At 47.7% G+C, this 13,434-nt stretch overlaps 1 protein-coding gene across 2 annotated transcripts in view; it reads left to right on the top strand.

The window, feature by feature from the left end:
* Positions 1-1,553: 1,553 nt before the first annotated feature.
* kif1ca (kinesin family member 1C, a) overlaps positions 1,554-13,434 on the top strand; it is a 39,110-nt gene continuing 27,229 nt past the window's right edge. Inside the window, exon 1 of one of the 2 annotated variants that reach the window (XM_070548404.1) lies at positions 1,554-2,179. The gene's annotated coding sequence lies outside the window, so the exon portion shown is untranslated. Of the gene's footprint in view, positions 2,184-13,434 lie in introns of both variants that reach the window. The other variant, XM_070548402.1, reaches the window with a different exon arrangement.

Raw genomic sequence — 13,434 nt, 5'->3', positions numbered from 1 at the left:
CCGACGGAGTCGAGCCCGCTCTTCTAAACATCCATCAGTCAAGACTGAGACGCAAGCTTGTGATTGGTCAGGACGCCGCGGTAGTCTACAGCGCCGCCATCGCGCCCTCAAAAGCATAAAGAGAGCCGAGGATAACTAGCGGAGGACACGGAGAAGCTTGAAGAATACCTCGCGAAAAAACTCTAAAAATATGAACGTTTCATCCTCCCGTGACTGGAGGAGTGAAAAGATGCACAGCAAGCGTTTTATTTGTGGACGGAAATGACAGGAAACGTGGGTTTAGAGGTGGGGAGCGCATGAAGAGGTGGAGGAGGATGAAACACACTATCTTGGACCGATACATGACAGGATACCACAGAACAGCATTACGCCCTCTGGTGTCCTGGCGGGGAGTTGCTTTGCAACACTCCCCAGGAGACGGAGAAGTATGAGAGCAAAACGCTGCCGTCAGTCCGTGTGTCTCCCTGTTGGAGCTGACGGAGAAGCACCAGGCTCCATGCACAGGACCAGAACCTCCATGTTCTCCTGAACGCTGCTGGAGGGTTCTGCTGTCCACGGTCTTGTTCTACAGCAGCCTCCTCACCACCAAAGCACTTCCTTTAGCCTTTCACAATAAGAGCTTCAAATATACACACCGGTATAAAAGTTCTCATAACAAGGTTCTCCAGCAGAACTTAAGGTGCCGGCTTATGTTCCACATCCCATAACCTGCTGGAGCCTGAGGGACGACCTGCAGCAGTGAGCAGAACCAGGTGGTGTCCAGCAGGGGGAGCCATATCCCAACACTTCTGACCCTTAACCCCACATTTGTGTGTGTGTGTGTGTGTGTGTGTGTGTGTGTGTGTGTGTGTGTGTGTGTGTGTGTTTCCTGTCCTCCAGGTGTTTCCTGACCCCTCCCTCTCTTGTCTCACACACATTTGTGTTTCTTCTCTTGTTCGTCTCATGGAGTCGTGTTTCAGGCTCTGATTGGTTCTCAGGAGACTCACCTGAACTCCTCACCTGAAACGGACATGGTGGATCAGGGTTTAGTCCCTGAGGGACGTCCTGGTCTCTCTGGGGGATGCTGACACACCTTCTGAGGTGAAGACACTGTTTACCTGCTGATGCTCTCCAGGTGAGTCCCTCCCTGTCCTCGTCCTGCCGCTGCAGCAGTGGTGCAGAAATCATTCTCAAACTCAGCTGAGCTCCTTAGTTCTGCTGAGTCATGAAGACCTCCGACCCTCCGATGAGATCAGGAGACATCCAGCAGCTCCTGTGACGTCTGACTAGTAGAGGTCAAAGGTCACCTCTCAGGTTACATCCTCCCAGCGCTGCTTTAGCACGGATGCTCTGTTGTAGCCGAGGCTCCACTCTGTCAGAGATTCAGAGCAACACCTGAGTCTGCACCAGGCCGGGGCGTGGTCCTCCCTCACGACTCTCACCTCATCCTGGTTTCATACGGAGTTACACCGGGTCGTGACGTCATTATGATGTCACCATGAGCTGGTGTTTCTCTGTGATCGTCTCTGACCCTCCTCCAAACCCGGCAGAGTGAGACCTCTGCTGTTCCGGCTCGGGGGCGGGGCCAGTCGGGCAGCGCTCGTCTCGGGGACGCGCCCGCTCTCACATGCACTCTCCCGCCGCGCGGCCAGGCCACCGGCCAGCCTCTCTGTCTCCCCCCTTTTCTTTTTTCTCCTTCTCCGGTTTCCGTTGAAACCCGCCGTTACCGCACGGTTCTCCGTGACCCCGCCCACCCCCGGAGGACACCGGGCAGAGTAACGGACGGATTACCGACTTTCAGAAACTTTCTGTCCCGGACCGGTCCGCGGCGGGCCGCAGCCCCCCCTCCCCTCCACCACCACCTCGGCCCAAAGCCTTCCTGTCCCCACCGACGGCCTCCGGTACCGGACGGTGACGTGTTCCCGGATTAAAGTGGAGCTGGAGGTTCCGTCACACCGGAGCTGACCCGGTTAGTTCGGGTTTAACTTTCCTGTGAGGGGGGAGCAGCGCCCCCACCCCGCGCCACCGCCTGGCTGTCCCGGAACCGACAGGCCCGCAGCTCCAGCTCCAGCACCGGTACCGGAACCAGCAGCAGGACCCTCCAGACTTATTCTCTCGTTAATTGTTCGGGACCGGATGGGTACAGTGTGACCGGATCAGCGCGTGGCCTTCACGAGACTGTCGGCACTCTTCCGATCCGGTAGGTGAGTCTCCCTCCCTCCTGTAAACGGTTCGGAGCACCAGAACCGTCCAACAACCTCTCTGTCGTCACGTGTCAGGGTCTTGGTTATTGGTTCAGACGGAGACGATTGGTGACGTCATCTAACTTAGATTAAAGCATCTCTGTAGAGTTCAGGTACTCCTCTCAACTGGTTACCATGGTGACCCTGATCAGCTTCTGCTGGTTAATCTGGGAGATGATGACAGCAGCATTTTCCTTTGTGTCAGACATTCTGATAGGGACAGCTGAAATCAGAGTGTTGTTGTCATAACACCTGTTGTTGTGTTGTTGTTGTTAATATTGTTGTTGTTGTAACAGTTGTTGTTGTTACAACAATTATTATTATTGTTGTTCTTCTTATAACAGCTTTTGTTATTGTTATAACAGCTGTTATAGTCGTTTTCTTTTAACAGCTGTTGTTATTATTGTTGTTGTTGTTCTTATAACAGCTGTTAATATTGTTGTTGTTATAACAGCAGTTATTATTGTTGTTGTTTAAACAGCTTTTATTATTATTATTGTTGATGTTTGCTGTTTTTGTTCTTTTAACAGCTGTTGTTATTATTGTTGTTGTTGTTCTTTTAACAGCTGTTGTTATTATTGTTGTTGTTGTTCTTATAACAGCTGTTAATATTGTTGTTGTTATAACAGCTGTTAATATTGTTGTTGTTTAAACAGCTTTTATTATTATTATTGTTGATGTTTGCTGTTTTTGTTCTTTTAACTGCTGTTGTTATTATTGTTGTTGTTGTTCTTATAACAGCTGTTGTTATTATTGTTTTTGTTATAACAGCAGTTTTTATTAATATAGTCATTATAACTGCTGTTATTATTAATATTGTGTTATAACAGCGTTTTTTATTAATATAGTCATTATAACAGCTGTTATTATTAATATTGTGTTATAACAGCTGTTGTTAGTATTAATATTGTTGTTATCATAACACCTGTTATTAATGTTGTTGCTAAAACAACTGTTATTACTATTGTTATTGTTGTTGTTGTTCTCATAACACCTGTTATTAATGTTGTCGTTAGAACAGCTGTTATCATCTGTCCCTGTTAGCCGGTGCCTGGTTCCCCGTGTTCAGGCGGATTCCTCAGGATTGCTCCCCTGCACCTTGTCTCTTTACGCTAGCAGGGGGTAAACCTTGACAACGTAAAGAGGAAAGCATTGAGACCCACTGGGATTGGTGCATCTGCTGAGATTCGACCTGGATGCTCCTACATCGACACTCTGAGAACGCACCGCTGTGGTTTTGTGTTGACTTCGGACCTTATCTGTAACCACGTGCCTTTTCACTATCTCCATCGACTCTTGAGTTAAGTGCGTTTGCACTGGGCTGGTCTCCACCTGTGATTTGTGCGCTGTCTCCTTTGAATATGACCAATGGAAGATGTGCTTCCTTTGATTAGCTCAAATGTGCTGGACATAATTAATGGTCGTTATAATGCCTCGGCTGTAGTTCCTCGTGCCTTCAAACATATCGTTATACAGCCAATTCTGAAGAAAACCTGGCCTTGACCTAGCTGTTTCCACTAATCTCCGCCCGATTTCCAAACGACCATTTCTAGCTAAGGTGCTTGAAAAGGTTGTGCATGAACAGGTGATCTGCCATCTGCGTAACCATCAGGTATTGGACATTTTTCAGTCAGGTTTTAGGCACCAGCGTATGTTTGTGTGTTTAATGACATCTTTTTGGCCTTAGATTCAGGTCTCCATGTCTTTCTGGTTCTCCTTGATCCCTCTGCGGTCTTTGACACGATCAACGATAGAAAGCTGGCGACCCTTAGAGTCATGCTGGATGAATATTCATCATCCCAGATGGTCTCCCTTACCTGGGGTCCCTCAAGGTTCCATCCTTGGACTATTACTGTTCTCCCTCTATGTTCTACCCTTAGCAGCCATTTTTAGACACCATGCAGTTTCCCATCACTTCTATGCAGACGATTGTCAAACCGACTTCTCTCTCAAGCCCCCTGACTCCTCCAAACCTCTGCTTGATTGTCTTGGTAACATCAAAGAGTGGCTGGCTGAAAACTTCTTTCGTCCTAACAACTCTGAAACTGAGGTAACTGATAATGTTGGAGCAGCTTCACCACCTGACTCCTCACTCTCCTGTCATGTGACCTCGACTGTTACAAACCTCGGCGTAAACATGGACACGGCGTTAACCCTCTCAAGCTCAAGGTAAGTTTTGATAAAAGGGCGAACAACTAAGTCCTTCACGGGTACTTCTGAGTTAAGAAATGCTCATGAGATACGTATGTGGAGTAACCAGGTAGGGAGGTTTTAACCTGCCTGCCTCCAGGGGGTTAAGATGGACGTTGATAGCACAGTTAAATCCTGTTTTCACCGCCTTAGGCATATTTCCAAACTCAAGTCTAGCCTGAGCAAACGTCACCTAGAATGGGTGGTCCACACCTTCATTACATCCCAGCTGGACTATTCCAAGTCCTGCCGGTAAGGCATTAGCAAAGCTGCTCTGTCTGGTTCAGAGTGGAGTAGCGAGGTCTTGACCAGCGCTAACAGAAGACACCAAGTTACACAGATTCTCCAATCTCGTCACTGGGTGCCCGTTGAATTTTTGTTTAGGAAGTCTTGAAATGGTCAAGTTCCCTCTGGTGTGCTGCTCCACTGCTACCGCTGTCCTGGTGCCCTCAGGTCTGCGGATAAGCTCCTCCTCACTGTTCCTGAAGTATCGTTTATACTTCTGCGTCAGCTCCACGAGGGAGAGACACGCATGGACGTTCTGCCCCACCCCCCACCACCACCAGGACACCAGAGGGCGTAGTGCTTTTCTGCGGTATCCCGTCATGTATCTGGTCCAAGATGTTGTGTTTATGTTGTGTTTTTTGTACTTGAGACTAAACAGCATCCTCCTCCACCTCTTCATGGAGGGAGTGTCGGGCTTTCTCGTCATTTCGTCCACGAATCAAACGCTTGCTGCGTATCTTTTCACTCTTCCAGTCGCGGGGTAATAATACGTTCATAATTAGAGTCAGCGGCATCCTGACCAATCACAAGCTTGCGTTCTCCATCTCGTTGGGCGGATGTTTAGAAAAGGGAGCTCGACTCCGTCCTTGCGAGCGTGCTGGAGATCCATCAAAAGGATGGATAATGGCGTTGTTTGCACCCGTGCCGACGTATAAACGAGGCTCAAGGCCGGTTAAGACCTTCTCTACTCCGTCCCTCTGGGTTGGATGAGCACCTTTTACCTGAAAGGTGCTTTCATTCCTTCTAACTCCTAAACGTGGCGTCAAGCCTACCAGCCCATGCTTCCGTCGTGGCTCTTAACCTGTTACCTGCCGGGTTTTTAGGTGCTTCCTTCTTTTACCTGCACTACCTACGTGGTTACGTATGCTTGTTTGGTCAGTTGCTTACAGCCTGGTACGGTAATTCTGGATTTCTTAATCCTAGCTTTGTGCAACAGGCCCCAGGTGCTGTGTGCGCCTGCAGGTCTCACCTGAAGCTCAGGTGTGTTCCTCTGGTCTCCCTGTTTGTGTCTGAGCAGGATTACGTCAGGTTATGTTCACTTTTGGAGATTAGGATTACCCCTAATCATAACTCTGACCTGGTTTCATGTCTTCTTATCACCTGAAACTAGTTTAATGTTTTCACAAAAAACATCCATAATCCCACGATCACTGACGTTAGCTTGGCCCCTGCTGACCTCTGACCCAAACCTCCACCTCTGATATCATCCCAGCTCCAGATTCCTGATTTATGGTTGGACCAGTCAGCTGATCAGCTGACTGGCTGTAAACAGCGAGCAGCAGCGCTGAGATTTCCCACGAGACCTGAAGGCAGCAGCGAGTGAAATGTTTTCACAGGCTGGGCGTCGGAGCGAGCAGACTCTATCTTTAGGACTCTGTGTGTGTGTGTGTGTGTGTGTGTGTGTGTGTGTGTGTGTGTGGGCTTGTATTTGTACCCCTGTGAAGACCGGATTTGGGATATTTACTAACCTTCTTATGACCGATGGTCCTTATTAGGACCCAAACCCGGTCCTAATACGGAGTACTCCCTAGGGGTGAGGTTTACAGATACGATGTGAATTGAGTTTTTGTTACAGATAACTTTAGGAGTACACTGGTTAGGGTTAGGCATAGTGGTCTCACTAAGTCCTAACATGTGTACAAATACAAGAATGTGTGTGTGTGTGTGTGTGGTATGAAGACCATTCATTACCACATTCCTTCTCAGGCCTGTGCCTGGGAGCTGTGTGTGTGTGTGTGTGTGTGTGTGTGTGTGCGTGTGTGTGTGTGTGTGTGCATGTGTGCGTGTGTGCGTGTGTGTGTGTGTGCATGTGTGTGTGCGTGTATGTGTGTGTGTGTGTTTTAGAGAATCTCTGTGTGAACCTTGGTGTTTAGACCTAAAGGTGTTTCTGCTGGAGGGCTGGGGTTACCCTAACCCCAGAACCAGAGGGGTTGGAGGAACCTTCCATGGCGGGTCCTCCCTGTAGGTCTTGTGGTTCAGGGCCTACACCTTCTGGTTTAGGTCTGGGTGTTCCTGATGATGCAGATCTCAGCTGGATCCAGTTAAAACCCAGAACCTCAGCAGCTTCATTCTCCCAAGAGCGGAGACTCCCCAGAAACTAAGTTAGGACCAGATCATGTCTGGAGTTGAAGAAGACCCAGAGTTAGCACGGATCTTCTTGAGGTAGCCGGCATGGCTGCTGCTAGCTAGCTGCTGCTCGGTCTCTAACTGGTCCTCACACGTCTGTCCTAGACTCAAACAGGTTCTGCTCTAAATGTCCTCTCATTTGGCTGCAGCCTTCCATCTCTCCGGGACCTGTACGTCTCCAGAACTCGTGGGCGTGCAGGTCGGATAGCAGCTGACCCTTCTCACCCGGGTCACAGACTTTTTGAGCCGCTTCCCTCAGGCAGGAGGTTACGGTCCGTCCGGACCAGAACCTCCCGCCATAAGAACAGCTTCTTTCCATCTGCCGTTAGACTTGTGAACAGCTTATAAACAAAAAACCATGCTCGTCTTCGGTACTTGACATAACGTCACGTTATCGGCCATATTACCTTTACCTGCCATTTTTTATAGCAAAGTTTTATGCTGGTTTATTATATTTTATTCTACTTTATTCTATTTTTTTATTATATTATTCATGTTATATGTAGCACGTTAGTACCGAAGCAAGTTCCTAGTTTGTGAATCGTTTGTTCACTAACAATGGCAATAAACCTTTTCTGATTCTGATTCTGATTCTGATTCTGATTCTGATGGTTTTTAATGTTAGGGGTTCATGTGTGTTTCTACCCCGATAGGGAGCCCACGTCTGCTCCCTCTCCTGTCGGCTCACGGGTCCCTGAACCTAGCTAAAAACGCTATTTTCTAACCCGCGTAGCCTTACGCCCTGGATCGCACACGTGTTGTTCTGCTCTTTAGATGAAAAGTAATGATGGTGTTTGGACCACGCCAGTCTTTTAGATCTGTTAGCTTTTAAAAGTTTGTAATCAGCATGACTACAAACCAGAAATAAGCATGTCGCATATGTGACGTCACCACATAAGCTCCTCCCCCTAGCGTAGCTGCTACTGACCACATGACCAGATTCATGGTGGTTCTTTCCTCCTGTGGGAAGTTTGCTGAACTTACAGCCCTTTTCCCTCAGTTTTCTCCGTGTCTGGTTCGATGACGTCACTTTCATGAAGCACATTTGTAGTCCTGGACTTATTTTCACACAAAATCTAAAATAGCGTTTTTAGCCCCGATGACTTGCGTTCACTTTTTTCTTCCGGGGTCCAGGGATAGATGTAGACTTGAGCTCCATATGCAGAAGCAATGTTTTAGTGTCTGGTGTAGTTCCTGTAGCTGTCGGGTCTGGTGTAGTTCCTGTAGCTGTCAGGTCTGGTGTAGTTCCTGTAGCTGTAGGGTCTGGTGTAGTTCCTGTAGCTGTAGGGTCTGGTGTAGTTCCTGTAGCTGTAGGGTCTGGTGTAGTTACTGTAGCTGTAGGGTCTGGTGTAGTTCCTGTAGCTGTAGGGTCTGGTGTAGTTCCTGTAGCTGTCAGGTCTGGTGTAGTTACTGTAGCTGTAGGGTCTGGTGTAGTTACTGTAGCTGTAGGGTCTGGTGTAGTTACTGTAGCTGTAGGGTCTGGTGTAGTTCCTGTAGCTGTAGGGTCTGGTGTAGTTCCTGTAGCTGTCAGGTCTGGTGTAGTTACTGTAGCTGTAGTGTCTGGTGTAGTTACTGTAGCTGTCAGGTCTGGTGTAGTTCCTGTAGCTGTCAGGTCTGGTGTAGTTACTGTAGCTGTAGGGTCTGGTGTAGTTACTGTAGCTGTCAGGTCTGGTGTAGTTACTGTAGCTGTCAGGTCTGGTGTAGTTCCTGTAGCTGTCAGGTCTGGTGTAGTTACTGTAGCTGTCAGGTCTGGTGTAGTTCCTGTAGCTGTAGGGTCTGGTGTAGTTCCTGGAGCTACATTCCTGGAGCTGTCGGGTCTGGTGTAGTTCCTGGAGCTACATTCCTGGAGCTGTCGGGTCTGGTGTAGTTACTGTAGCTGTAGGGTCTGGTGTAGTTCCTGTAGCTGTAGGGTCTGGTGTAGTTCCTGTAGCTGTCAGGTCTGGTGTAGTTACTGTAGCTGTAGTGTCTGGTGTAGTTACTGTAGCTGTCAGGTCTGGTGTAGTTACTGTAGCTGTCAGGTCTGGTGTAGTTCCTGTAGCTGTCAGGTCTGGTGTAGTTACTGTAGCTGTCAGGTCTGGTGTAGTTCCTGTAGCTGTAGGGTCTGGTGTAGTTCCTGGAGCTACATTCCTGGAGCTGTCGGGTCTGGTGTAGTTCCTGTAGCTGTCAGGTCTGGTGTAGTTACTGTAGCTGTAGTGTCTGGTGTAGTTACTGTAGCTGTAGGGTCTGGTGTAGTTCCTGTAGCTGTAGGGTCTGGTGTAGTTCCTGTAGCTGTCAGGTCTGGTGTAGTTACTGTAGCTGTAGTGTCTGGTGTAGTTACTGTAGCTGTAGGGTCTGGTGTAGTTCCTGTAGCTGTAGGGTCTGGTGTAGTTACTGTAGCTGTAGGGTCTGGTGTAGTTCCTGTAGCTGTCAGGTCTGGTGTAGTTACTGTAGCTGTAGGGTCTGGTGTAGTTCCTGGAGTTGTAGGGTCTGGTGTAGACCCCCCCCCCCCCCCCCCCCCCCCGTGTCCTATCTGGCTGTGAAGCAAGCAGAATGGATGTCTGAATGCTGGTAACAAGCCTTACAGATTTATTCTCAGGTGGAGCATCAAAGCGTCTGCTTTTAATGTCACGCCTGATACTTAAAACTTTATTGTTATTGTTGTTGAATGCTTTGTAATTCCGACCAGACACGGAGACAGAGGTGAAAGAGAAAGGAAGAGACAAAAGGTGTGTGTGTGTGTGTGTGTGTGTGTGTGTGTGTGTGTGTGTGTGTGTGTGTGTGTGTGTGTGTGTGTGTGTGTGTGTGTGTGTGTGTGTGTGTGTGTGTGTGTGTTGGCGGGGGGTTCCACAAAAATAAACAATAATGAACAAGAATCTGCTTCTAGACCTGCAGAAAGAGAGAAGAAAAACAAAAAAAGGGACACAACAACAATACAACAAGATCAAGCTATCACTGCGTCAACTTGATGAAGAAAATATATAATCAACATTGTTTAACTGAAGAATCACGATAATAAATCACAGTGCATTAAGTGCCCACCATAGTCTTAAGCCCTGTGTTGAACGTGCCCAAGCCCATACTTTTGAGAGCACCATGTGAGCACCTGTGTGTGTACACGCGCTTGTTTATGTAAGGTCTCTCTATAGGAGCGTCCAATAGAGAGTGTGAGGGGCCACAGATCCGCCCCCCAAAGATGTGTAGGAGACGGGGGGAGCTCCAAGTCCCAGAGATCCAGGAGCTGCCCCAGAGCACAGGAACCCCAAGGAGACTGCGACCAGAAAAGCCCCCGCCCCCCTCGAGAGGCACAGAGGATCGCTTTGGGGGGCCACACTCAGTAGCCGGCAGAGTCCAGGGAGACATCAGCGGCAAGCCCACAGGTCCGCCCGCAGCCTCCCACCCCCTAACCGGCCGAGCCCGGGACCCAGCGACCCGGGACCCAGGGGCGACCACCCCCGCCGGGGACCCAGCAGAGCCCAGGGACCCAGACCCCACCAGGCAGCCACCGGGATCGATAAGGCAGACGCCAAAATCTTAAACCCCCTGACCCGGTTGCCACGAACACTCAGGCAGACCATGGCACCACACTCCACACCAGGTGTGGCAGGGGGAGGGGAGGCAAAAATGTATATCATCAAAAGAAGTCCCAGGAGAAGAGAGGAGTCAAAGGCCCCACCTGACATATACAGTCATACACAAACACAGTCACACGCTCCCTCCCTCATGCTCACACATGCACATACAACCCAAGACTTACAAAAATGCACGCCGGACACCCACTCATGCTCCCCATACACACCCTATTAACTCTGGTCCCGGTACTGCTGCACATGGGGTACAACCATCACCGGTAACCAGAGTTTGACCCTTTCTGCTGGGGTGCTGATGAGTAGGCTCCCCCGCCCAACGCTGAGCACAGCAATCAACCACCCCAGACCCCAACCAGACGGCCAGATCTCCCTCCTAGCCTCCAGCCCCAGGAAGCCTAGCAACAACAGAGGTGTGCTAAGACCCCTAGTCTCCCTTCGCCTGCTCCAATATAGTGTTGTGTGTTGATGAGGTGTATTCCATGGCTGTGGTGAGCGGGCAGTGCAGGCATTGTCTGGCCTATGCCATCTGGTGCCACATCACCACCCCACTTACACCCACAGCCCTCGGTGTCTAAGTGCGGTTTAAAATTGGAAGTGGGCACCGGCACTCGGGAGGAGGCCCTAAGTGTGTGTTTGTGTGGAATGTCATCAGTGGAAGTGTATAAGGTGCAAATAAAATTGGGGGGCAGGTTGCCACAGAAATGTGGAAATGGGGTCCATACCCGCACTCCCTGACTTGCCCACCCCCCAAGGTCCTATGTGTATGTTTGTGTGATGATGTGAGGGAGCAGGAGGAGAGAAATATGTGGGGATGGGGAGGAATGGCTGGTTGGGTCTGGTGTAGTTGCTGAAGATTTCGCATCTGGTGTAGTTGTTGCTACTTTAGGGTCTGGTGTAGTTCCTGCCGTTTTAGGGTCTGGTGTAGTTCCTGGAGCTGCTGGGTCTGGTGTAGTTCCTGGAGCTGTAGGGTCTGGTGTAGTTCCTGGAGCTGTAGGGTCTGGTGTAGTTCCTGGAGCTGTAGGGTCTGGTGTAGTTCCTGGAGCTGTAGGGTCTGGTGTAGAACCACAGCAGGAATGTGTTCTTGTAAAGCTTTTGGATCTGTTTGGGTTTAATTGTCTGTTTTTATTTCAACAGAATGTGGTTGAACAGGGAAGACCGGTTGACTTGTGTGTGTGTGTGTGTGTGTGTGTGTGTGTGTGTGTGTGTGTGTGTGTGTGTGTGTGTGTGTGTGTGTGTGTGTGTGTGTGTGTGTGTGTGTGTGGATACCTGTGGCATTAAGTCATCATTCCAACTCTGAATCGGTGGTATGAAGGCCATTTGCTCACCTAACACCCCCAACCCCCTTTCTGTCACACACACACACACACACACACACACACACACACACACACACACACACACACACACACACACACACACACACACACACACACACACACACACACACACAATGTGATTAGAGTGCAATCCGGTATCTGTATCCACCATCTTGTCTGTGCTTTCCTGCTGTGTTGACAGAGCAAATACTTACTGTCTGGTGTGTGTGTGTGTGTGTGTGTGTGTGTGTGTGTGTGTGTGTGTGCGCGTGTGTGTGTGTGTGCACTGTTTTTAACAACACATTTAATGAAACAATAATCATTAGTTTATTTGTATTAAATGTGTTTGAAAACATGAAAAAACCTTTTAGATGACTGACGTTAAAGGTGTGGAACACTGAAAACCCATTTTTAAAATCCTATTTCTGTTTGTTTAATGCTGGCTGAACATGAAAATAGTCTCCTACACCCATCTCCTGCATTAGCTTCTGATAGAAAACAGACGGTGAAACTCTAGGATAGAAAATCCTGACAGATCTACGTCACCCTGTCACTAACATTCATGGACTCACCCATCTGGCCCACCACGGGGAAGGCTGTTTAGTCCAGGAAAAAGCAGCGAATGTCTCAGCTAGTAGAAGCTAACTGTTAGCATTAGCAGCTCCACCACACAGCAGAACTTCTCCAGGCTTGTGTTGTTTGTGGAGATAAAACATCAACGTTGCAGAGCAACCAGAGTCAGTGGTAGAGTCGTGTTGCTGTTAACCAACCACAGGAGAGATGTTCACATACCAGGAAGTAAGACTCAGATCCGGTCGTCCTCCACCTGACGTGTGCTTCCTGGTTCTGACTCATCTGAGCTCTTTCTTCCTCCTGAGAGCAACATTCATTCCTACTAGAGACCGCTGCAGATGTAAGGCTTACACGAGTCTTCCACACCTACGAGCTGTTTAATAGAATAGAACAGAATAGAATAGAACAGAATAGATTAGAATAGAATAGAACAGAATAGAACAGAATAGAACAGAATAGATTAGAATAGAATAGAATAGATTAGAATAGAACAATAGAACAGAATAGAATAGAACAGAATAGAATAGAATAGAACAGAACAGAACAGAATAGAATAGAATAGAATAGAATAGAATAGAATAGAATAGAATAGAATAGAACAGAATAGATTAGAATAGAATAGAATAGAATAGAATAGATTAGAATAGAACAATAGAACAGAATAGAATAGAACAGAACAGAATAGAATAGAACAGAATAGATTAGAATAGAATAGAACAGAATAGAACAGAATAGAACAGAATAGATTAGAATAGAATAGAATAGATTAGAATATAACAATAGAACAGAACAGAATAGAATAGAACAGAACAGAACAGAACAGAATAGAATAGATTAGAATAGAATAGAACAGAATAGAACAGAATAGATTAGAATAAAATAGAATAGATTAGAATAGAACAATAGAACAGAATAGAATAGAACAGAATAGAATAGAACAGAACAGAATAGAACAGAACAGAATAGAACAGAACAGAATAGAACAGAATAGAATAGAATAGAACAGAATAGAACAGAATAGAATAGAATAGAATAGAACAGAATAGAACAGAACAGAACAGAATAGAACAGAACAGAATAGAACAGAACAGAATAGAATAGAACAGAACAGAATAGAATAGAACAGAACAGAACATAATAGAACAGAACAGAATA

This window comes from Nothobranchius furzeri, chromosome 2, assembly GCF_043380555.1.
Source record: "Nothobranchius furzeri strain GRZ-AD chromosome 2, NfurGRZ-RIMD1, whole genome shotgun sequence".
NCBI classification, from domain to species: Eukaryota; Metazoa; Chordata; class Actinopteri; order Cyprinodontiformes; family Nothobranchiidae; genus Nothobranchius; species Nothobranchius furzeri.
The sequence above is the reverse complement of the archived record's forward strand: the minus strand, read 5'-3'. Positions and strand labels throughout refer to the sequence as shown.